Below are 27,058 nucleotides of genomic sequence, written 5' to 3'. Positions count from 1 at the left end.
AACAAAAAGTGTATTTCAATTTACGTTACAATTGTTTCCATGTCCAGTTCGACAATTTCAAGCATTATGTCGTTTGAAAATTTTCAAAACCAGCATTTCTTCAGACTTTATGAATAAACACACTTTTGGCAATTACTTTTTTTTAAATTGCTGAAGGCTCTCTGCATCAACTTGTCATGACTCTGCTCTTAAATAAGGATACGAAAATTAGGCGATATATTAATATTTAAATGGGATTTTCCGTTACCATAACAAAGGTAGATGTTTCTCGCATGCCTTTCTATCTAAGGATTTCCCCTTCCTTCCTTCTCTTCAAAAAATGCGCCATTGCCAAAAGTGTACTTATTTATAAAGTCTGAAGAAATGCTGGTTTTGAAAATTTTCAAACGACATAATGCTTGAAATTGTCGAATTGGACATGGAAACAATTGTAACATAAATTTAAATACGCTTTTTGTTGCCATCAACACCTTGTTTTGAAGTCTTGTTTTTGCTTAGACAGTATATATATACAGTGATGATCATATTTATTGGCACGGTAAAATAAAAGTTAAATTTTGTCTACTAAATTCTAAAAAAGGGATTAAATTAAAGAAAATAACAAAGTATATTATGTATTTTTAACTGGCCTTTCCGATGCAGCAATCGGATTTTAGAAAAAATAAATAACAAAGGAACAACAAACATAATTGCAAAAAACCCTTGTTCAAAATTATTGGCACGATTTATTTAATAATCAATTGTATAGCCTTTGGCCTTGATTACCTTCCTCAGTCGCTTTTCATAGTTTGCAACCAAGTTGTTGCACTCTTAAGTAGTAATTTTAGCCCACTCTTCCTGACAATAATCCTCCAATTGAATAAGATTCTTAGGCTTCCTTTGCATTACCCTCAATTTAAATGTTCTCCATAAATTTTCAATTGGATTAAGGTCTGGGCTTTGTGATGGCCACTCCAAAACATTAATATGATTGTCCTCAAGCCATTTCTTAGTCAGTTTAACCGAATGCTTTGGGTCATTATCTTGCATGAACCACCAACGACGACCAAGTGAGAGCTCTTTAGCAGAGTCTTTCAGGTTTTCATCCAATATTTTAACATAATCTTCCTTTTTTATGCTACCTGTGACCTTAACAAGTCGCCCTGGTCCAGAGGCAGCAAAGGATCCCCAAAACATCAAACTTCCTCCACCGTGCTTCACTGTGGGTATGGTGTTCTTAGGCAGGAAAGCTTCGCCAGATTTTCTGTAAATATAAGACACTTTATTATGGCCAAATAACTCTATTTTCGTTTCGTCAGTCCATAGAACACGTTTCCAGAATGCAACATCTTTATCAATATGACGTTTTGCAAAGGCTAGCCTTGCTTTCAGGTGCATAGGCTTCAATAAGGGAGTCTTTCTCGGACGACATGCTTTTAAACCAGCTCTCTTCAAAACTCTACCAACTGTATGTCGAGATACATTCACTCCAGAGGTGCTCTGTTCATCAACAATCTCCCCAACAGAGATCCTTGGGTTTTGTTTTACTTGTCGAACAATTTTCCGTTCATCTCTTGGGGAAAGAATCCTTTTTCTCCCTCTACCCTCTAAACTCATAACGTGGCCTTGCGATTTGAACTTGTTTATTATGGCTCTAACAGTGGATTTGGGAAGGTTTAGCTTCTTTGAAATCTTATCATAGCCCTCCCCATTGGTATGGCATGCTACAACAAGCTTCCTGACGTCTTCGCTGTGTTCCTTAGTTTTAACCATGGCGATTGAAAATTATAATTTAGTCACTTATAATAGTTTAAATAAATCGCTATCTAAAAAATTATCTGAAAAAAATTATTCACTGAATTAGCGTTAAACAAGCATAATATGGCTATAAAAAAGTTCAGAAAGCACGTAAACCGGAAATTGATTGATATTATACTGATACTAAAAGAAAAACAAAGCCGTGCCAATAATTTTGAACAAGGGTTTTTTGCAATTATGTTTGTTGTTCCTTTGTTATTTATTTTTTCTAAAATCCGATTGCTGCATTGGAAAGGCCAGTTAAAAATACATAATATACTTTGTTATTTTCTTTAATTTAATCCCTTTTTTAGAATTTATTAGACAAAATTTAACTTTTATTTTACCGTGCCAATAAATATGATCATCACTGTATATATATATATATATATATATATATATATATATATATATATATATATATATACATACAAATATACGCGGTGCTAGTTGGCCGTGACCTCGAATATATATATATATAGAGAGAGAGAGAAAAAGAAAGAGAGAGAGACAGAGAGATAGATAGATAGATGGAGAGAGAGAGTGGGAGAGAGAGAAAGAGTCTATTTATACAGGGTGACAAAAAAAAACAGAAGGTAAATGGAGGCCGTCTAGAACATATGCTGTAGAACGGAGAAAAAAAAGGCCAAAGACCCTAGTGTTTTGATGTTATGTTTTCATATAATAAACTAGTTATGACCAAAGTTCAATTTCATTCGGACAAAACACTAAGAAACGGACCTAATTATAATATGGGCCCGTTTTTTGGTGGGTCACCCTGTTTAAGGTGTAAATTTGAATGCTTTGAGGTGGGTATAAATAAACATATAAATACCCATTTCCTTGTAATGCATTCTATACGTCATCCCGTTTAACTCGTTACTGACAAAGAGTAACCGAAGAAAAATAAAAGCCATATACGCTTACATATCTGGAAATGACCGTACAAAACGGAGGGGGGGGGCAGCTACGCTACCTGCATGAGTATATCGGTTTTAGACATATCAAATGACGTTCTTCTTTTTCTTGGTTCTCAATGAATGTAGAGCTCAAAATGGAAAATGTGATCGCCATTTTAATTGACGAAAGTTGGATAAATAAACGTAACGAAACAAATGTTGAAATAAAACTTCCTGATAGTTTTCAAAAGTTTTAAACGATACAGGTCGGTAAAATAATAACATTCCTATGGGTTGATGCTACTTATTCTTTGCATAGATGTTTTGTTTAGTATGTCTTTTTTTTTTGTAACCATACGGCAATTTTGTCCGACGATTTTTAAACCTCTATCGAAAAATCATCATCTTCATTTAACTTTTTTACCATTCTCCGTCTGAGAGAACACACAGCCATCATCAGCGATCGTTCAGTGACATTGAAATGTGATGTTCCCTGGAGTTTGAGTGACAGCCAGTCTTCCTATATTTTCTGTGGTCTTATCCTTTCTTCACACTTTTTCAGTGGAAGTCTGGCTAGTGTTTTCCCTCAGCAGTTCTCTCGAACACTACCTTCGCGTAGTTCCATCTGATATTGATGCCAACATTTTTAGTAAGAGGGGTATATACGATTTTAGTTTCAGTTGTCTTGGTTTCCTCATAGCCGTGTTTTTTTATGTTTTAGTTTTATTTCTATTACAGCATCAAAGTTACTGTATTGTGTTCGCAGTTTATATTGGTTGGTTTCCGCACACAATGATTTTTCTTAGTATTTCAAATGCTTTCTATATTGCTATGCGTTGTATCTTATCGGCTTTCCAGCTGATTCTAATTTTTACCAATTTTATAAAAGTTTTTCAAACTTGCTTTTATTAGAGTTAGTAGTAACAGTAATAGTCGTAGTAGTACTCATAATACTAGATGCCTTCAATGCGTTTCAAGACATTTTTGTATGGTCACTTTTTATAGTATACACGTAAAACTGTAGTCCCCTTCGAAGCAATCTCCTCCGGCTGCAATGTATTTATTTTTACCGTTCCCACAACTTCTGGAAGGCCTCATGAAAGTCTTCTGTGTGGACGTCAAGAAGTCTAAATTGTCTCATAACAACAACCCTTAATGTTGTTTTTTGTTTTTTTTATCTTAGCGAATAACCAAAGATTACAAGAAGCACACTGACCCGATTCAAAGAGTGCTGGCCTCTTTCGACCGAATATTGTCCTGAATTCTCTTAAAACCCCAACATAGTATTCACTTTGATTGTTCGTCCAGTGTGAAACCAGTGCATGCAGATTATGCTCGTGCTGTCAAAAAAAGGGGTCCTCATAATTTTCTGGGCGGATTGGTTCTGCTTGGCCTTATTGAGTCTAAGAAAACCAGTATGCTTCCACTGGGAAATCTACCGTTTGATCTTTGGATGATAGCAGTAGATTAAACTTTCATCGCCGGTCACTATAGCATTAAAATCTGCAGGATCTGATTTGGTCAGCTCAACCTTTTTATTGCTGTCTGATCTTCTCTGAGAACCCTTTTACATTTTTTGAAATTCACCACTTGTAACCATCAGGCTTCAGTAGAGTGCATTCCAATTTCTTCTGTTGCTGTGGATTTCAACCTGAAATCATGAAAATTGAATGTATAACAATAATGAACTGAATTTTTAAGAGTCTACGATAGCTTTAAATACTTGTACAAAAAAGTGTAGGTTCACACTGCAGAGAAAGTCAACAAGGAATACTACTTCAAGGATTTTAAGGAGTTTAGGAAGAGATTCGTCGTAGAGTCAAACATTCTTCAAATCAGGGAAGTTGCATTTACCCCATGACAAAGCACTACTTTATAACTCCATCTTTATCACAGGCAATGTGAACAAAATAACCATAACGACAGTTCCGCACCTGAGAAAAATTGAGGAGATGAAAAAGGCTGTGATGAGAATTTTTGACAAGCTCACATATAGAGGACTTCCACGGGGCCTCTCAGAAGTTGTTCAAACGGTACAGCCACAGGAGATTACTTCGAATACAGCTAAAGTTTAATGTGTGTACTATCAATAATGTAATAATACATAAAACTTAACTTATAGTCCCGCGCGAACCATAGGACCCAGCTTGTGTTATCATGAGTTTAAACCTTATAACTGAAGTCGTTTGGTAAAGGCGACAGCAGAATAGTTTTTTTTCTTTTAGTTTAATAACCAGCGATAATTTTGTTCTATTCAAGAATGAACGTACAAACCATACCCATTGTTTAAAAGTTAATAAATGGAACGAACTTAATACAATGCATAATCTTATTGATACTAATAAAATCAAATTTTAAATTAACAGTTCAATTATATTTAAATGCAATAGTAACAAATATGTAAAAGTAAATCCTATACCCTTCTAAATACTAGCCATAAACGATGGCTGTAAACTGGTGTCCTAAGCACGCATTGACAAACGAAGGTAGTTTCGAAAAATATTGTCTGCTCTTTCTAAGTCAATATGTTGATGAAGTACCAATACCATAATTATCAATGCATGTTTACCGGGAATTCTATGACGCATCACTGCTTATGAATCCTGACCATGACAGGTGCTGTTGTCAGAATTTTACACCGGCAATATCTGTTGACGAGGGCTTTGTTTACAAAGCAATAGCTTTTGACATATCAACGGCTTTTGAGTGTGTTTGCCTATAAATGTCTACTTCACATGATTTTTAGCTATTGTATATCATAAAATGTAATTTTAATTATCAAATCTTTTCTACTTGATAGGGTTAGGGTTAGGGTTACAGAATTAGTCGTTGATGAAGAGTATACAGCAGAAATACCTCCCACATTTCCTCAGTCGCGCTCGTGCCGTTTCTGAGCAATCATTAATTTTATAGGTGGAACTACATATCAGATGTGACGATCCCAAAGCCAAAGCATATTTGCGAGCTGAACGTGTCGGAGACTGGATAAAAGAAAGTCTCACAGCTTGAATACTCTCCGGCGCTCGACCGTATCGGGGTCTCCCAGATGGCTTTTTTAAGTGCCAAACATGGAGCTCTTTAATTTACAACCAATAGTGTTATTAATTCCCTATCTGAAACATCATGCCGTCCTAACTTGTGATGAGCTCGGAAAGCTCTCTGTGTTGCGGTTACAGATTCACCATTCTTCAAAAATATTTATACAGTAAAAGCACTGGTTAGAGCACCCAAAAAATAAACGGCAGGTTATTAGTTAACTCCAAACATCATTAGCACTTGCATAAGTTCATTAGAAACATATAGTTGACAGTTTAAAATGTGGGAGGTATTTTTGACGCTGCCTGTATAAACGCTATCGTGCCTCAATGATTCATTTAGAGTTATACAAACCTCTTGAGTTTCATCAATAATCTACCAATGACACACTCGTCCACATTTATACAGAAGATACAACTATGTTAAAATGGCATTCATGACCATGGTTGTCTCTCTCTTGTCCGAGTATGAATACGTAGTGCACCAGGTAAAATAGGGCGCTCCGTACCTAAACCTAAACGTAGATTCCATGAACAAAGCTTTTTTTTTTCTTAGAACTGAACACATGTGGAACTCTCTTCCAATCGCCTGATTTCTGGCTGACTATAATATGGTCGTCTTCAAGTCCAACGTAAACAAGTTTTTGATAGGCCGTTCCCCTAAAGTAATCGAATTTACGAAATTTCCACTACTAACAATTACGTCATTGTCCCATTGACCACTGTACACTTATTAACCCTTATCCTCGAGTGGCCTCTGGGCCTTCATAAGTGGGTACTTCTTTGTAAAAAAAAGTAACTTTTCATGCGTCCCATAATGAGTTCTTTTTTTTTTATCCTCAATGCAATAACACTACCCTGGTCCACACTTTACGTTAATTTAAATGAATGCCTCTTCATCGAGGAAACGCCTTCCCTAATAATCTACTGATTTCGACCTTCAGTTTAGGCCTGAAAATGAAGATCTACATCAAATATGTTACCAATGTTTCTGGAAAATTAATTTGATCATTCTACCTCTGAAGGAAATATTTCACATTTTGATGAAATAATCTATTTGCGTAAGAGCCAAATATATTCTCATATAGAATATTGTTTCCGTATCTGGAGGGTTAGGGTTAGGGTTAGGGTTAGGGTTAGGGTTAGGGTTAGCACCCTTTTCTTCTTCGATGATGTGCAAAAACTGACTTCAAAATTTGGTGAGCGATGTCCACTTGCACTTCCTAACAATGTCTTCGTTCTTCTTGAAGAGACGTTATTAGTCTTTCAGTATCTATCGTTATTTTCATGGCATTTGCTCGACTTGACTTCAAGCTACTGTCAATCCGGTAAAATATTCACAACGCGAACACGTCTAGCTACCACCGCTGTCAAAATTTTCCCTTCTCTATCTAAGCAAACTGAACAAAATATCAACAAACGAGTTTCCTTTTCTAGAATCATCTGTCTTCTGATTACAATACAACGAGGTAGGTAAAATAGGGCGCTCCGTACCTAAACCTAAACGTAGTTTCAATTCAGTAATCAATTCTAACCTGTTTACAACCTGTTTTACTTATTTCCTCGACGTTTCACTGTCCACCTGTAAAATAGTATTAAATCTTATCATCGACTGATGTTTTCAGTATTGGTGACTCGATAAGGCCCGGTTTTTCTAATTTATATATAAGCTAATGAAAATACATTACAAGGGAATATCTTGATAAGTCGTTAATAACTATAGGCCAAAATGAATGAAAATTGAAAATATTAATTACAAAGAATGCTTCACCTTTCTTTCTTATGCTCCACACATAAAAAAGAAAAAAATATTTTATTCGCTCATACTTCATTTTTATATTTACGAATCCTAATTTAAGAAGCTTGCTGTAATTACAAATATTGATTTTGGGCTACGAAACAGATAGTATCAGAAATTGTAAGTGTCAACTGAATTAAAGGAATAAATTATAAGATGGTCAACATTATGAAATTTGAAATAAAAACATGTTATTATATATATGTGTGTATATATATGTATATATATGTATATATATATATATATATATATATATATATATATATATATAAAAGTGAAAGTGTCTCTGTGTGTCTGTGTGTGTACATTTCCCTACGCAATAACTCTGTAAATTTTAAGTATACAGACTCGAAATTTGATACGCAGGATACGGAGATTTGCGAAAATCGATGTGATCGGTTTTCGGGCAGAAATTTTACGATTATGGGGTCAAAGTTCAGCGATTGGACTTTTGAGAACTCTGTCAAACTCCTCCTAAAATTTTGGGTCTAAACACTTGAAATTTGAGATATAGATTTCTTGGACATGGATCTAACTTAATAACTTTATTTGAGCTCTAAACAGTAAAATTTACGGGGTCATAATAGGGGTCAAAGTTACAAAAATTGACCTTTTTTCTCAAAACACCCGGGCAACGCCGGGACCCCATGCTAGTATATATAATAATTCTCAAAGTTCTAAATATCAAGTAGTTTTCTCAGTTGGTCATTTATGACTTTTCACAACATATCCATTACAATATTTTTTCGTATGTCAATTAACAAGGCTTCAAAATTATGTTATTGCTGCATATTTTGTCGCGTACTAATCAGATGTTTACCTTAAAATCTTATGAAAACACGATTTTAGACAACGAACATCGTTCACGTAACCGACGCACACAGTCGTTCCTTCTTATTCTGAAGATTATGGTTAACCTACCGCACGACCCAATACGCACACTGCCTGGAATTGTTTGCTGTGTTGTTACCATTTATTTATTTCTGGAAGCGACTAAAAATAAATGCATATATTATTCAACCTGACTTTTATCTATTATTTTACCGTGATGAGCTGATAAGTTTTTTTTGTACACAAATGTAAAAATGTGACACGCGACCTCTCTCTCTCTCTCTTTCTCTCTCTCCTTTTTTCTCTATTTCTCTTTTATTATCTTTTTCGTTCCTTTCTCTTTCTAATATCCCTTGTGAATATCAGTTATTTTATAGAATAACGCAAGAAAGCCTTTTGCAGCCAATGTAGGATATACGCAACTTTTCTGTGTTCTTTCTTTTTAGAAGGCTTAGCGATTTCTGACCCGCAAAAGAATATTAAAAAAAGAATAATAGCTGGGTGGTCGACATCCGTAAACAGAGAATAAAAAACGGTCCCGCATTTAACATATTAGATTTCATTTCATTTTTATTTTTATTTTTTTTTATTATTTTGGAAACGTCTGAGTCTTGTTCGTCAGATTTATAACATTTTATCTCTGTTTAAATCCGGGTCATTCAATGGCGAACCGCAATATGCGACAAGCATTTGATCATGACTAAACAATAAAATAAAAGTTATTTCTTAAAATTTTATTGCTTTTCTTTTTAATTTTCACCTAGAAGGACTTGTAGAAATCACAAAGAGTTTTAAACACGTTTCGATTGTGTACATATCCGGTGCAAACGTTGGTTATTTAGTTTTCTTCCTAATTCAAGAACTGTGAACCCAAGGTTAAAAGGTAAGATTAAAGAGTCAGCGCTCGAGAGAAGAAACACGTTGCCCCTGCAAAAGAAGTCTGTGTAGCACCGTAAAAATGTCCGACAAGGCACCTAGGGACAAATAGTATAAACAACCGCCTTCTCAAAAAGAAAAGCAAAGTCACAGAAGTTGGACCTTATAGAACTGCACACAACCAGTATTACAGGACTATCAAAGGAGAATAGAGCATTGCCACTATGGTCTTATTTCCTTGGATTAGCACTAGGGCTATGACAACAGCATATTCTTTTCATTGTTTTGACTCTCGAGTATATATACGACACAGTAAGGCACGACTAAAAAGGAATGGTGATCCATTGTATGCTTATAGTATGTACGTTTAAACTGAAAAAAAAAACATTATTAAAAGTACTCTTGCTAATGGTATAACAAAACATTGTATATACGAGATGCCTTAAATAAGTTTCAAGTAATTTCTATACGCTTTAAATTGTCGTAGACTCTTTAAAATATACGAGATTATTGCTATATGTCTTTTGAGATGACTGCCCAATTTTATGATTTTAGGTTAGAATAAAGAGCTACAGCAGGAATAGAAATACATCCTACTAAACCCTGATTGTTATAGCTGGTTAATTTCAAAAATGCAATCTGGATGTGTGTGTGTGTATGTGTGTGTGTGCAGTCAGCACCAACCCTATTCAAGGTTTAATCGGCTTCCTCCGAGGGAGGAAGTTTCATGGGAGTATGAAATGCACAAGCGGTCCCCAGACGCATGTATATCCCCGTTAGGGAGATGACGACGTTAGGTTTTTGCAACTTCTTGCAGGGAGATGTCGATGTCCTCCTACATACAGCACCTAGACTTCCCAAATTGGTCACCCATTTTAGTAATGACCAGGCTCAACGTTGCTTAACTTCGGTGAACTGATGGGGAACCGGTGTGTAAACGTGATTATGCCGTATATAATCTGGATGTGTGGGAAATGTATATAATCTGGATGTGTGGGCAATTTAAAAGAGCGATATGCAATAAAATTATGTTTAAACCTTGGAAAATGTCAAAAGAAACGTATGGAATGATTCAGACTGTGTTGGGACCATCTTGCATGAATCGGGCCTCAGACTGTAAGTGCCGTAATAAATTCAAGGTAAGCAGGAAGTTGGTGATAGATTATGAAGGGAGATTGATAGTGTAAGAAAGTCAAAATATCAGAGTTGATTGGCCAAATAAAGAATTTCATTGATAAGAACCGTCGTGCGTCTATAAAGATAATAAGTGCACAGTGTGCATGTGGGTGTTGGAACAGCATACAATCATTGCCAAGAAAATAATGATGCGGATGCTTTGTGCGGATACAGCAGTTCACACATCCATAGTTGTCAAAGACTATTTCACCAAGATGGACATCAAGACAGTTTCTTACCAGCCCTATAGTTCGGGCCTTGCTATTTGTGCCTTTGGGTTATTCTCTAAACTCGACGAAAGCCTGAGAGGCGTTCGCTTGAGACAATTGAGGAAATGAAAGAGGTTGTGACGAGGGTCATTGACACGCCCAGACACAGGAATATCCAGGAAATTCTCCGGAAATTGTTAGAACGGTACAACAAGTATATTGCAGCCGAAGGAGATTACTTCGAATATGGACCAGAGTTTCGTGTATGTACTATCAACTAAAGTTTCCATACGAAACAAGTTTGAGAAGTTATTCAAGTCTGCTTTTATCTATATAATTCTAAAACTCTGTGGTCCTTGCTTGCACCCTGTTTGGACGATCGGACGACATAACAGTTTAATTCATATCTATATGTTTATATGTCAAAGTCATATTGGTTGTTTATCGTTTTTATATGGTCCTCTTCTGTTGAGGATTTTAGTTAGCTAATCATATTTCTAGTATCCACCGCACCCCTTCCTATCAGCCAATGGGCATGAATTTTATCGAACAAAGGATCTGTTTTAGAACTAGGTTAGTGGTTTAAGGCAGACCTTTTCCTTTTTTTATATATAAATATACATATGTGTACACACATATATGCACATATATATATACATATATATACATACATATATGTGGGATTGTTTATGTATATTCATGTTTATTTAATTTATTTATTTGTTTATTTTCTATTGTTTTTGTTAGTTTCAAAGCTATTGTGTATCGCTATCATAGAGTAAGTTTTATTTTGTGAACACAGATATTTGCTATTTCTCTTCTACAGTTTAATAGATTTTGGGGTTCTTACAAGTACAGGATAGCAAATTTTTCATGAAGGGATAATTTATATGGGTCGTCTAAATGCCTACACGTGGTAGCTTGTCTTCTTATTTTCCATTCGACTACTGGCGAATGTCCGCTTTCTTTGAGTTCCCAGTATTTATTCGCTAGTGTTGTTTATCATCTGTTCGATAAAATGCATGCCCATTGGCTGATAGGAAGGGGCGTGGTGGATACTAGAAAGCTGATTGGCTAACTAAAATCCTCAACAGAAGAGGACCATATAAAAACGAGAAACAACTACAGAATTCGTGCATAAGCCTGACGAATCCTAGAGTGGATGAAACGCCGAATATTCAGTGTAGCTTAATCGCCATATATATTTTATGAATTACTAACTAGCTCTACCTACGTATTGAGCACTTTTGAAGTAAATACTTAAAGTTTACGCATATTAATTTTATGTGAGTAAATGAAGTAGTTATATATATATATATATATATATATATATATATATATATATATATATAGAGAGAGAGAGAGAGAGAGAGAGAGAGAGAGAGAGAGAGATATTTAGTTATTATCTAACTACCATTAGGTTCAATATAATAATCGAATTGTCTCTGTAAGTGTTAATACATGATCTAAATGAATTAAACTATCATGTATAAGCTGATTTTATAGCCGGGAAACGCCTACCGGCTTCTAGTATAAGTATAAAACTCGTTGAACAGCCCGATCGCCCTTGCTTGCATCTTGACTATTAAAAAAAACATTGTTGTCATGAAAATGCACACACTTTACCACCATAAAATCATATTGAGTACAAATGGACTTTCGTGTTTGCTTAAATCGTAGACATATTTTCAATCATGAAACAATGTTTTACTATGTTTTGGTTTCGGTTTCGATTCTAGCTGATGGCGCTCAAATTACAGTAGAACCCCGAGATAATGTAGCTCTAGGATATTTTTTTCGAGTTAAAAAGTGGAATACGATGTTGTTCCTGCCGCTGCTTTGGGTATTTGACCCGTCTCAGGGTGTTATTTATAATCTTATTTGATTATATACATGTGTATTATATACTGTATTGCATTTTATTAGAAATTTGTAATGCCGTTCTACTGTATATATATATATATATATATATATATATATATATACATATATATATATATATGTATATATATATATATATATATTTAAATATCCAAGGAAATTATATAAATATATATATATATATATATATATATATATATATATATATATATATATATAATTACGAAATCTACAGTTAGTTAAAGTATCATATTTAAGCGTATATTACGACCGGCCAAAGCTGGTTGCCAGTTGCCCTAGTATATATATATATATATATATATATATATATATATATATATATATATATATATATATATATATATATGTGTGTGTGGGGGGGGCATATATATATATAGATATATACACACATTTAGTCTAATATATATCTTTATGTGTATAAAAGTTATATATATATATATATATATATATATATATATATATATATATATATATATATACTAGCATGGGTGCCCGGCGTTGCCCGGGTGTTTGGATGTGTATGCTGAGCAAAAAAAAAAGAAAAAAGAAGAAATTATCAATTTTTATAAATTTGACCCCTCTTATGACACCTTAACATTTATTGCTTTGGGCTCAACTGAATTTATTAAGTTAGATCCATGTCCAAGAAACCTACATCTAAAATTTCAAGTGGTTGAACCCCAAGTTATCGATGGAGTTTGGTAGAGTTCTCAAAAGTCAAATCGTTGAACTTTGAACCCTTAATAGCCAAATTTCTATCCGTAAACTTATCACATAGATTTTCCCAAATCTCAGTACCCTCTATATCAAATTTCGAGTTTGTAGACTAAAAAGTAACAGAGTTATTGCGTAGGAAAATGTACACCCCCACACACGCACACACACAACACACAGACACGTTCACTTTAATAGATATGCTAGCATTTCAGCCGGCGTTGCACGGTTTTTTGGAAGTGTATGCTGAGCAAAACCAAAAACAAAAAGGGTTAATTTTTTAAACTTTGACCCCTGTTATGACCCCTAAAAAATTATTGTTTTAAGCTTAAATGAAGTTATTAAGTTAGATCTATGTCCAAGAAATCTATATTTAAAACTTCACGTGTTTAGACCACAAAATTGTCGGAGGAGTTTGGTAGAGTTTTCAAAGATCAAATCGATGAACATTGGCCTATTAACAGCGAAATTTCTGACCGACAACCCATCTGAAAGATTTTCCCAAATCTCAGAACCCTGTATATCAAATTTCGAGTCTGTAGACTTTAAATTGACAGAGTTATTGCGTAGGGAAATGTACACAGACAGACAGATACACAGACACACAGACAGACACACAGACACACAGGCACGTTCACTTTTATAGATAGATACATAGAAATATAGACAGATAGATACATTGAACAAAAATATATACGTATACATAAATATATATGGAAACAAGTTTTCGTTTACTGTAAAGATTTTCCCCAAATATTATGCCCGTAGAAATCATGTAGAATATCTGCATGAATATAATTACACGTAATAGTTAACTAAAGATGATTATCCCATAAGAAAACCGAAAAAAAACTAACAGGGAATTAATTAAAATGAACGTTTAAAAGAATATGCAAATTAGCTAGCTCTTTTGCCAGTGAATGCATTTTTCATAAGAAAATTGTATTTTCTTTTTAAATAAATAGAAAAATAGAAAAGAGCGTTTTTATATGAGTATCAATGCCCACAAAAGAAAACCGAATTCATAGGAACATGTATATATATATATATATATATATATATATATATATATATATATATATATATATATATATATATATAACTACTTAATTTACTCACATAAAAATGAATATACGAAAATATAGATTTATGCGTAAACTTTAAGTATTTACTTTAAAAGTGCTCAATACGTAGGTAGAGCTAGTTAGTAAGTTGTAAAATATATATGGCGATTAAGCTACACTGAATATTCCGCGTTTCATCCACTCTAGGACTCCTCAGACTTATGGGCGAATTTTGTGCTTTTTTATGCTCCTCTTCTATTGAGATTTTAGTTAGCCAATCAGCTTTCTAGTATCCACCGCGCCCTTCCTATCAGCCAATGGGCATGCATTTTATCGGACAAAGGATCTGTTTTAAAAATAGGTTTTTTTTTCTTCTTTGTTAGTTTATATATAAATATATATATATATATATATATGTGTACATACATATATGCACACATATATACATATATATATATATACATATATGTGTGATCGTTTATGTATATTCATGGTTATTTAATTCATTTATTTGTTTATTTTCTATTGTTTTTGTTATATATATGACGTCTATTTCCAAACTCCTTCTTTCGAGTCTGTGACACATTTACATTCAATAAAGGTTCGGCATGAACGCAGCCCCTACAATATAATTTCCTTTCTTGTCTTCAGTGTGGGCAAACAGACAAATGCTTTAAACCAATATTGATAAATGCGATTAGTGATGCTACCTACTCTGCCGTCTAATTCTAATCTAACCCCTGTTGCCTCTCGCAGATTGTTTCTCTTGCTACCAATGCACAGAAAATTTCTGTATATCACTTCTATTCAATGTGGAAATGAAATCTCTAGCGTAAAATAAAAAGTGTCATAAGAGTAAGTTAGAAGTCTCGGGTTGATTGGAGAAATAAAGAATTTCATGGAGAAGGACCTTGTTGTGTCTAGAAAAGCAATACGGCACAGTTTGGTGTCAGTGTGCGGAACTGAAGACGCGATATATTTGCGCGAAGTTTGACCCAAGGCTGCTCAGAGAAGATCAGAAAGTAAGATGTTATCATGACAGCAGAGAGATAACCTAGCTGATAAATTCATCTATCTTTAGTCCAGACTTTGTTTGCTGTAATTTTTGGATATTCAATAAGATTAAGGAGATGAAAGAGGTTATGCCGTGGGCCATTAACATGCACACGCAACAGGACTTCTTTGTGGTAACCAAGACGTTGTCGGAACAGTATAACAAGTGCATTGCAGCCGGAGGAGATTATTTCGAAGGAGGTTAGAGTTTCCTGTGTGCACTTACAATAGAAGTGCGTATACGAAAAACCCTGGAAACTTATTTAAGGCATCTCGTATTTCATTGTTCTCACAAGTGCATGCTTTTGTCAAAATAATTTTTCAATATACGCAGACTAGGTATCCAACACTAGGACACACGTTAAAGTATCGTACATATGTCGCTCTGGAGATTTACGTTGATTTGAATGCCTGCGATGTATTCAGCAAAATGCATTTTTAATTTTAAGCATGAAGCAATTTCGTGCCAAGATAATAAATTATCTCGCTCTTCTCCCTTAAAAATATTTGTCTCGAACACATTGTAAATGGAAACATGAACTTATCGACCCCACCATGTCGCCGCGGGATATTTTTTTCGGCATTCGAATGAACAGAGTGTAGATTGTTTCTGAAAGGACCTTTTCCTGTGGACTGCGGTATGTTGCTGAACCTGAATGATATGTTAAGACGCGTCTATTCGAAATGTCTATTAATAATGAAAATTCTGTTTAAGATTCCAGGATGACGAACGAATCGTCTCACGCATATATAAAATCTCTCATCAATATATACGTGTACGAAGCCTCGACAGCAACATCATCAGCGTCTATACTATTTTTACAACGACTACCGTAATGACAATTCATATAACACAGGCGATAAGAATTCATTACTGAAGGAGGGGATCCAGTCAAAATTATGAAAGGAGGGTGTTTAATATTAAGTTCTTTTACAAATACGATAGACTAAATCACATTATTTATCAAGTTGAAAGATGACAACGAAGAAAAGGTTTACAAAGTACATGATGATATTTATTCTCCCAGCTGGATGATTGATGACCAGGAATTCAATTGCCTTTCAAAGTTTCATTTTCTTGTTACTCTTTCTGGTCGCTCCAAGAAGGGGTTCAGCTGACTCCATTGCTGTCTCCCAACTCTGAAGTAACACGCGAACTCGACTCTGCCCAAGCTGACTCTTAATATATTGTAAATTATCTTTATTTGTTACGTCGGAGACGTGCACAGACATGTGAGATTCCTCACGTGGATTCTACATATTACACATGTCTCACCACGCCTTCGGAACACAGGAAAATTCCTAAATTGATTTCCATTGTTCTAACTCTGACATACTAGTTGCATAGTTATCTAGTTATTTCTAAACATGATGGTCAATTTACTAAGTTCCTGAGATTGCAATAAGTATTCACTTTTAACTTTTGAATACTGAGTTCAATTCCAGCCTTTTCCTTTCATAAATATTTTTAAATTTATTTGCTTTGTTTTCCTAATTACTGGGATCTGTCCCCTTCCATATATAAGATGCCGACAGCGCTGCACATGCATTTTTAGTGTGTGGTTTTACAGGAGCGCAAACGCTTTGATCACATTTTCGATCATAGTTTAAAATCTCGCCGTAAAAAATAAATATCCAACACTAACCCTAACGCAACCTTTCGACATCTTAGCAAAACCTTTTTAATAATTACGAAATTGAAGAAATCCTAAATAATGAGGAGGTTACTCCTATGGCAAGTTTTAGGATTACACCTGGAGAACTGAACATATGAGATGATGAAGCATTAAATGAGATTAAACAGAGATTGAACACGATTGCCGGTGCAAGATAAAAATCAACTGGTTTGCACAAAAGTTAAAGGAACTTAATTACTAACTTGTTATAGAGAAAAAAAGGGATCGGTTTACTGAAAACTGATGACGTCATGAACAAAAAGCACAAGGTCACTCATAAAAATCATTTGGCAGACAAAGAATAAAACAAGACGATAAACATTGGAGAAAAAGAGGATGGGGGAGAGAGGTAAATGAGAGGGTGGAATGAGAAAGAGCGAGGTGAAGAACTAGAAAGATTGGAAAGCTGAGGGGTACAAGAAAGGGGGCACTGATGACTTACAGGCAAAAATATACTAAAAAAAGAGGGGATGAATTGGTGCAAGAACCTTGATAATGGTAAGAAATTATTACTAAAAGAAAATGTTGTTAGCAATTAATCATATTTTAAAGTTCGCCACTTATTGCCTATGATGTAATTGTTCTACGTGCCAATATTAGTATGTATGACAAAAACACCGTTACCAACTTTCGTAATCACTATAATTATATAAAAGGCACTTTGTGTGTTTGTCTGTATGTTTGTGTGTGTTTGTATGTGTGTATGTACGTGTGTGTTTGTCTGTGTGCGTATGTATGCCTGTGTGTGTCTGTCTGTACGTTTGTATATGTCAATGTGTTCGTGTGTGTGCTACTGTGTTGTTTGTGTGTACGTCTGTGTATGTCTGCGTGTTCATCTGTGTGTATGTCTGTGTGTTTGTCTGTATGTATATCTGTGCGTGTTTGTGTGTGTTTGTCTGTGTATTTGCCTGTGTGTGATACTGTGTGTTTGTGTGTATGTCTGTGTGTGTATGTGTGTACGTCTGCGTGTTTCTGTTTATTTGTCGTTGTGTATGTCTGTGTGTTACTGTGTGTTTGTTTGTGTGTATGTCTGTGGGGTTACTGTGTGTTTGTCTGTGTGTATGTCTGTGTGTGTTACTGTGTGTATGTCTGTGTGTGGTACTGTGTGTTTGTCTGTGTGTATGTCTGTGTGCGTTACTAGGTGTATGTCTGTGTGTGTAACTTCGTTCATTATGCATCCACAGCGACCGAACTAATTTTCTTGAAATTACACACACACGTACTTTATATGTCTGTTCTTAAACAGCTTCCGTATCTGAACGCCTTCAATAATTATCGAAAATCGACGATCGAAAAAAATCTGATTAATGTAGGAACAGTCAGCATTGAAAAAAGGTAACGACTTTATGCAGCCAGAGGTCACAAGTAAATTTGAGAGTTTTATGATCGCGCTTATAAAATCAATAGTAGGTTCTTTGATATGACAGAGATGCGGTCGAAATGAATTTTTTGGGTTAGAGAATAATTGAACCATGATACTTAATTTTTGCATTTGAAACTTTGATTTAAGACACAGACGTAGGAGGGACCGGCATTTAAAATCAAAAGTAAGTTGACTACAATATTGCCGTCTTCAAGTCCAATGTAAAAAAGTTCTTAATAAGCCGTTCCCCTTAAGTAATCCAATTTACGAAATTTGCACTTCCAACGATTACTATGACATTGTCCTTTTGACTACTGTACACTCTTTAACCATTCTCCTCGAGTGGCCCCTGGACCTTGATAAGTGGTAATTCCTTTGTAAAAAAAAAACTCATTCATATGAAAGAGATGAGTTCGACATAAATTTACAGCACAATTAGAATCATATTTGCCTTTTGCATTTTAAACTTAAATTCAAGCCACTCTATAAAATCATTTTATAACACCAACATTGTTCTCTACAGTGCAATTTAGACTATAATGTATTATGAACTAAGTCATTGCAAGGAGGCATGTAAAGCTCCCTGTAGGTGCACGACGGTGAATCTCCGATTAGAGCAGGCATTCAATCGATGTGATCGACAAAGTGGCCGATTTTACCGAAATTGGCGACATTAAAAGTGGGGAACATTCGTTGATCTTCATTCAATCCCAGGCAACGTTAAGTCTCCCTGCAAGTAGAAAATAAATCTACAATTTTAAAGTGCTATTTGATACTTTTGGAGAATGATGTTTAAGAGATTTTGAGATGAGGATTGATTATTCGTATGTATTGGGGTTATCAGACTACGGTTCTCATCTTGAGTCTTATTTTCACAACGTTTGTAACTTCCGACCTTCTTCAGCTGTATCGCAAGGATTCCTGACGCAGTGGTTAGAATACTTGAAAAATCAACTGTAAAAATGATATTCTCCTGAAGGTTTAAAATCTAGTTGTCAGTGTGGGCGACTAAAAAATACAATTGCAAATTACTTAGGACCTTTATCTAATTATGACTGACGGGACAAGAGCATGCTACCTATGTGAAGTAAATAAAGGGCTCTGTTAAAAATTCCGTCCAACCCTCCGTGTTCTACAAGATATACCCGAAGAAAGTCGGATGTTACATCAACCGAAACGTTGTGAAAATGACACTGAAGATGAGAAAATTACTCTGATGAATCCAAATAATTCGAAAAACGTTTGAATAATATTCTGCGTTTTTTTCATCTGAGTTAATGTCGTCTCTGATAAAGCCGGCTAGACTGGCAATTCTTTTGCTAAAGTTATGCTTGTTTTAGATCAAGCCAAGGATGACTAGTGAGATAAAAATATGTATCAAACATGTAAGTGACGAAGCGTACTCCTGTCCTGACTATTAAGCTATCGCTAATCGATGGAAATAGGATAGAGATGATTATCAATACTCCCATGAAGTTGAAGGGTTTTTTGTGTATTGATATTCATACTGAAAACCATTTTCTTCTATTTATTAAAAAGAAAATACGACTGTTATATATGATCGTGGTATTGCATTCATCTGCAAAAGATTTAGTTAAGTTGCATATTTTTAAACATTTATTTTGATTAATTCCCTATTAGTTTTTTTTTCCTGATTTTTATAGGATCATCATCTTTAGTTAACTATGACATGTAATTATATCCATGCAAAATATTTTACATTATTTATACTTGCGTAATATTATCCTAAAACTTGTCCTAAATACAAACCTCTTTTATATATATTTAAGTATACGTATATACATTTGTTTAAAAAGTTTGCCTACTAAACTCCCATGTCAGCTTTTGGTCTACAGACATGGAACTTGATATATAGGGTATTCGAACCCATGCAAAATATTATATTTCGGTTTTAGCTAAGGGAAACTGTTGGAATATGTGAAAATTAAAAAGAAATAATTTTCCAGGCGAAGGTTGAACGACGACATTACAAATATGCACGCGTAACGTAATAGCTAATGGTCTATGCTTTGATTTTAAACCTTTCAGACAACATGTGTTCATAGCTCATTAAGGTTAAAGGAAAAAGTAATTCGTAAGTAAAACGTTTTTGTTTTGATTCTCGGTGGTGGTGCACGAACTTTTTTTTGTAACTTTTTAAATCATTTCTTTATATTGGGTCCAATATAATATATTAATAAATACGAACTTTGCATTAATGAAAATATCATACTTAAGCGTATTTTATAGCCGGGCAATGCCGGGTGGACTTTTAGTATTAAAAATAATTCTTCTAGTGTAAACAAATTTCTGTGTGACAAAAGTGCTCTCGAATTAATTGCACGACTTCCGTCTAACAGTGACCCCTTTCTCCTCCCTCGGGTTAAACCCGCTGCACTACTTTGTTTGAACCTATGTCTAGAACATCACCAACATAACCACCTGCATAACAGCAAAGCTAGCCTGATCACATAGTATTCGCCGAGCTCCCGCCGGCGATTGTATGAAAAGCATGCTCCTAGTTCCGGTCCTGTATCGAGGAGGTTAAATTGAATAGATGTCAGCCCTACTACATAATCAAGTTAACTGAATTGTTTTTTTTTTATTTTTCAATAAAAATTTGAAAAATATATCTATAGTGTTGTTTTCATTAGCGCGACAATTTTATCGTTCTTATCTTTACATATCATAATTAAATCCATTTCGCTTCAGGTGATTTTGTGTTCACTTTGAATTATTGTAACAATCATGAGACAAACTAAATTTTTTACGGCGTTTTTTTTTTTAATTTTTACTTATTTCTCAATGTTTATTGTCATTACAGCTTTAACTGTTTAGATCGACAGGGATTTGTATGTGTAATTTTCCTTATTTTTTTATGAATGACCTTCGCCCGGCCCGCAACCATCCACCCCGCTCGGTTGAATAAGTTGTCGACCTTTGTCTAAAAGAATGTGCAGAAGTGAATGAAATTCAGGGAGAGTAGTTACTTTGAATATGCTTCAAATTTTATGCAAGAAACCCTTCAAATACTCCGGAGAAATGGAAACTTAGGAAATAGTTGTTAAATAATGACTTATAATTCTTGTTATATTTCATAAATATCGGAGGTGTCTGAATTTTTACAAAGGGCTTCAAACTCATTAGTATTTCATATATCCATAAAAGGTATAAGAAAATGCAATATTTTATGCATCGAATATCAGTATTTACTTACACTGGACTCAACACATGAGTGAGGTTAGATTCTGAGTTTTTAAAGCTATATGACAATTAAGATACGAAGAATTTCCGTGTTTAATCCCCGTGAGAATCGTCAAATGAAAATGTATAGAATAAAACTTACCGTTTATATATATATATATATATATATATATATATGTGTGTGTGTGTGTGTGTGTGTGTGTTAATTACCCAATATACTAGGGCCACTGTTCTCTGGGGTTCAATTTATATATATATATATATATATATATATGTGTGTGTGTGTGTGTGTGTGCGATGCGTGTGTCTGTGTGTTTGTGTGTCTGTGTGTGTGAGTGTATAAATGTATAAAACTTGCTGCTATTATTTTAAATCCTCTGACTAATAGCAAGGGGAGAATTGTATTCCAAATATTTCTCATGTGTTATATTTCATCTATTTTGGAATAAGGTACGATTATGAATATTCCCAGTATCAAATAAGCATTATACACTGAAATTTACATCATGTATGAAAACTAAAGAGGGAAGATATAACATATGAGAAATATTTGGAATCAAGTCTCCCCACGTTTTTTTTTTAAATCACTTGAAACCATAGCAGCAAGTTTTTGTCTCCGCTCCAGTACAGGGATATTGTTAAATTATCAGATATTTTGTAATTCATATGCGAAACAAGGAAAATGAATAGCTATGGTTGAAGTATGGTGTAAGTATTGGTAATGGTGCAGTATATTTCCACCCACGAAACATCCTTTAACATTACTACTATTATAAGTTCCTTTTGGATGTAAACGGAAAACAGGTAAAAATCTCTGGAACGATTAATTTCCAAGATATGAAGAAATTATGAAGTGAGGGATCACTTTTCTTCAATAATTTAACGTAAAATGAGCATCCACTGTATTGCCAAGATGGCCATAGAGGCAGGGCTTATTTTACGTTAAATTACTATAGAAACGTGATCTCCCACTTCTTGAAACAGTGATGCCACATAGCCCGCTACACAATTCAGGTCATTATCTTTCCAAGGAGCCTGCATTTCTTAAATTTTAATCAGTAGTTGCTGAGGTTTCAAACTCATGATATTGCCCCTATATATGGATATATCTATACTCGTCACTAAATTGAATATTAAAATGCTCTTATCTTTGGTTCTGTCAGCCGAAATTAAATGATAATTTGCGGCATTTTAGAAGATTATAATACTATTCTATGTTTAAAACTTTGTTACCAATGGTTAAAAATAACCTATATTTACAAGCTGAAAAAATAAATGCCCAAATTAGGATACAGTTATAAATGTACTGTCTTATCTAGCCAGCTTTAGTTTTGCTGCTTTGAGATGAATTTTCCTTCGGAGCTTTTTGCTTGGATGTCTCCCCTGTGGCTTTGCCAGGCCACTAATATACTATAAACGCTCCCATCTTAGGTTGAGTATATTGGTGATTAAAAAAAAAGCCCTCACTGGCTCATAATGTAATGCTCGTTATATAAAGAAATGGAGCTTAGGTTTTTAGACAATATATGATCAATGTAACATTAGATACCTCACGCAATGCCAGTCAAATAACTAATACTTAGAAGCGCTGACTATTTTCTAGATGGTAGAGTTTCAATCCTGATTTGAGATAGTCGCATGTCTAGGCGGGCAACAAGTTGTAATTCAGCAAAACAGTCTCTCTGACGATATGTATAAAAGCATATATATATATATATATATATATATATATATATATATATATATATATATATATATATGTGTGTAAACTATTTATTTACTCACATAATAATATAACTACTTAATTTACTCACATAAAATTAATATACGAAAGTATAGATTTATGCGTAAACTTTAAGTATTTACTTCAACAGTGCTCAATACGTAGGTAGAGCTAGTTAGTAAGTTATAAAATATATATGGCGATTAAGCTACACTGAATATTCCGCGTTTCATCCACACTAGAACTCTTCAGCCTGAAGAGTCCTAGAGTGAAACTTACTATATAACTTACTATATATATACATATATATATATATGATTGTTGAGCTGGATTAAATCCGACGATATGAAATAAAATGGAGGTGGAAGGACCTGGATACTCAACATTTCGCCCGATTTATGCGGGCTTCTTCAAGAGGGATGTTCATTGACGAGAGAGTCGGAGGATTGGGGCTATATATAATGATGGAGGAGAGCAACGTGTTTTCCTTATGTAAATTAGATATCATATATACATATATATACATTTTATTCTTTTTAATCTCTACGATATTTTAACTTTTAGACGTAATCCACTACACTAGTTTACTCTAATTTATTTTTTTCTCTCATAAAATATATGTATATGATTATATGATATCTAATTTACATAATGAAAACACGTTGCTTTCCCCCATCATTATATATAGCTCCAATCCTCAGACTCTCTCGTCAATGACCATCCCTCTTGAAGAAGCCCGCATAAATCGGGCAAATCGTTGAGTATCCAGGTCCTTCCACCTCCATTTTATTTCATATATATACATATATATATATATATATATATATATATATATATATATATATATATATATATATATATATATATAATAAATAGTAGATTGCTTGAAGCATTGCTGGTAAATATGGAAGTTTTAAAAAGTCAAGAGCAATGCGAAAAAGACCGGAGTCACAAGTGGAAATAAAAGGGCAATCAAACACACAGACGTGTATGTTTGAGTAAAGAAATTTCTAATTATTTATTCATCTATCACTTCCCCTAAAGCAGATAAAGGATAATATTGTAGTGTTGAAATTTTTTATAAATATTTCTCTGTTCAACTGATTATTATATAGGTTATAATGCTTGATTTTATTGTTAATTATTGAGCGTTTATTAATCTTTAATATTACATTGCCATTGACTATTTGTCACATCTTATGTTTTTATTAGAAACAAATCTGTTATATCAGTTTCATTATATACATATATATATGTACATATATATATATATATATGATGATTATTGCAACGTCTTGTCAGGCGTATGCCACTCCCTCAGACACTTAAAAGTCCATGAGCCCAAAAATGACTTTCATTGCCACAGGAACATTTTAATCTGAGGGAGTATCAATACACAGATGGTGTTACAAAGTCTTAGCTTTGTACGACAGATATGTCTCTCTCTCTCTCTCTCTCTCTCTCTCTCTCTCTCGGTTCAAAATGTTGAGATCCAGCAACAAGCAAGAGCAAGATAGCCAGCAACAAGTTAAACTGCAGACCAGCTTAATGCGGGTACTGGTCTCCCACTTTATGGTTTTTTAAATCAGAGATTTGCTTGTCCTAGAAAGGTTGCCTTCACCACGGCTTACGGGAGCCCTCTCCACCCTAACACACATATACATACACACAAACACACATGGTGCTAGTTGGCCGTTGACCCCGAAAAAGGGTTCATTCGCCCTTTGGAAGGTTTTGTTTTTAATCCTTCAGGGAGACTAGCCACCCTCCTCACCAAACAAGTCTGGTGGGGGAACCAGTTTAGTCGTCGGTGACCCGACCATGAGACAGGTAGTAATGGGTTACACATATATATATACATATATGTATGTATATATATATATATATATATATTTATTTATACACATATAGACATATATATAAATATATATACATACATAAATATATATACATATATAAATATACATATATAAATATGTATACATATATATATATATATATATATATATATATATCAAGAACAAGTAGTAAATAAAACATGTTAAAAACACTTTGAAAAAGATTTTAAAATATATTTAATTTTAAAAAGGAAGCAAAAAATAAGTGGATAATCCGTAATCCGCGGAGTTTCGAAGAAATACTTTTCTTCTCATCAGAGGGTAGGATTTAGCAAAATGCGAGATCGGATTTTGCTTGCAAAAGTATTTGATAACACTACAAATAAGTCATAGATCTTACTTGGTAACAAATAGTGAAGTGGGGGGAATAGGGTGAAGAAAAAGCTGATATATATATATATATATATATATATCTTTCAATCTTCCATCTATATAAATAAAATGAACTCATTTTACCCCTCCAACTTTGACCTTAATAGGATTAAAAATCATGATATTACATGCAAATATAATGCGTACAGACTGTAGCACATTATCTGAGGTTTGCTATAAGCCTATTACCTCTACAGTTCCTCGACAATGGTACATGCCTATAAATGTGTAACAAAGCAGATAAAACGGTAATAAAAAATATACATATTCGCCCTACAATAGTATTGAGAACAGTTTTTAGGTTTTTACTAATTACCATCCATTGCCATATACACACACACGCACACGCACACACACGCATACGCACACACACGCACACACATATACATATCTATCTAATCTCTCTCTCTCTCTCTCTCTCTATATATATATATATATATATATATATATATATATATATATATACAGGATCGTTATGTTCTTTGTTACATCAATTCGAAATTTGAAGATCTTTATGTCCCGGTCTGTAGTAGAAGGAGGAATCACGCAATGGGGTGGTAGTAATATGGCGACATATTTTGGTAAGCGGTGGGTAGAGTTAGTTGGAGAAAGTCGAGGGTCGGGGGTGTCTCGAATGAAATTTCTTTTTCTGATAATACGTTTGGCCTTAGAAAATAAAGCTGAGATAAACATCTAAGTGTGGAGGCCTGCAGCTGTCGTTTGCAGAAGGGGGGAAGCAGGTCATTGACGTAAATTTATTTAATATTCAGGCATCACATGGTTCTGTGTAAGGATAGATAGAAAGAAAAGCGGCGAAAGCAAAACAAACGTAAAAGATGAAGAAGTGGAGGGTCATTGTGGCGTTATAGACTGAATAAGACAAGCGATGTTTTTTGTGCGCTGCGCTGAGGTACCTGTTCCTAATTGGAGAGAGTGATTTATAGCGAGATAGATAGATAGAAAATGAGATGAACACAGGAGATAGAGAGTAAAGAAAAGATAAAGAGTGAGCAGAGAAGAGAAATTAGGAGAGAAATGTAAAGAGAGATGAGATATATGTACAAGGTGGAATGATAAAATTTTCGCCCTTTCAGAAATTTTAAGTTATTTAAACTTTTATTGAAAAATCATTTCAGGAATCTTGATTATATTGTAGAGCTGACTTCTATTCTATGTACCTGCCTTCAGCCTCAATCACCGCCTAGATTCGGGTCCGGGACTGGGAGCATGCCTTTTCTACAAGCGCCGGGGAAGCTCGGCGAATTCTTGGCAGACAGCGGCTGACTTTGTTGTTGTGGGAAGTTGGTGATGCTCTCGAAGTATGACCTAAAAAAGAATAATCTAGCGGGCTCAGGTTGTGGAAGGAGGGGGACAGTGAGAGAAGGATACAGAATCGAAGCCAAGCCTGGGTCTCTTTGGACTTGTGGCTCGGCACCGAGTCTTGCTGCCACACTCAGGGTCCGCCATTGGCCACCAGGGGGCAGTACAA

The 27,058-nt window shown here is 34.5% G+C and overlaps 1 pseudogene; it reads right to left on the bottom strand.

Moving 5' to 3' along the window:
- Positions 1 to 10,051: 10,051 nt before the first annotated feature.
- On the bottom strand, positions 10,052 to 10,171 carry LOC145294284 (5S ribosomal RNA; annotated as a pseudogene).
- Positions 10,172 to 27,058: the final 16,887 nt, after the last annotated feature.

This window comes from Euprymna scolopes, chromosome 15 (assembly GCF_053919585.1).
Source record: "Euprymna scolopes isolate OS-2025 chromosome 15, ASM5391958v1, whole genome shotgun sequence".
In the NCBI taxonomy this organism is placed as follows: Eukaryota; Metazoa; Mollusca; class Cephalopoda; order Sepiida; family Sepiolidae; genus Euprymna; species Euprymna scolopes.
The sequence above is the reverse complement of the archived record's forward strand: the minus strand, read 5'-3'. Positions and strand labels throughout refer to the sequence as shown.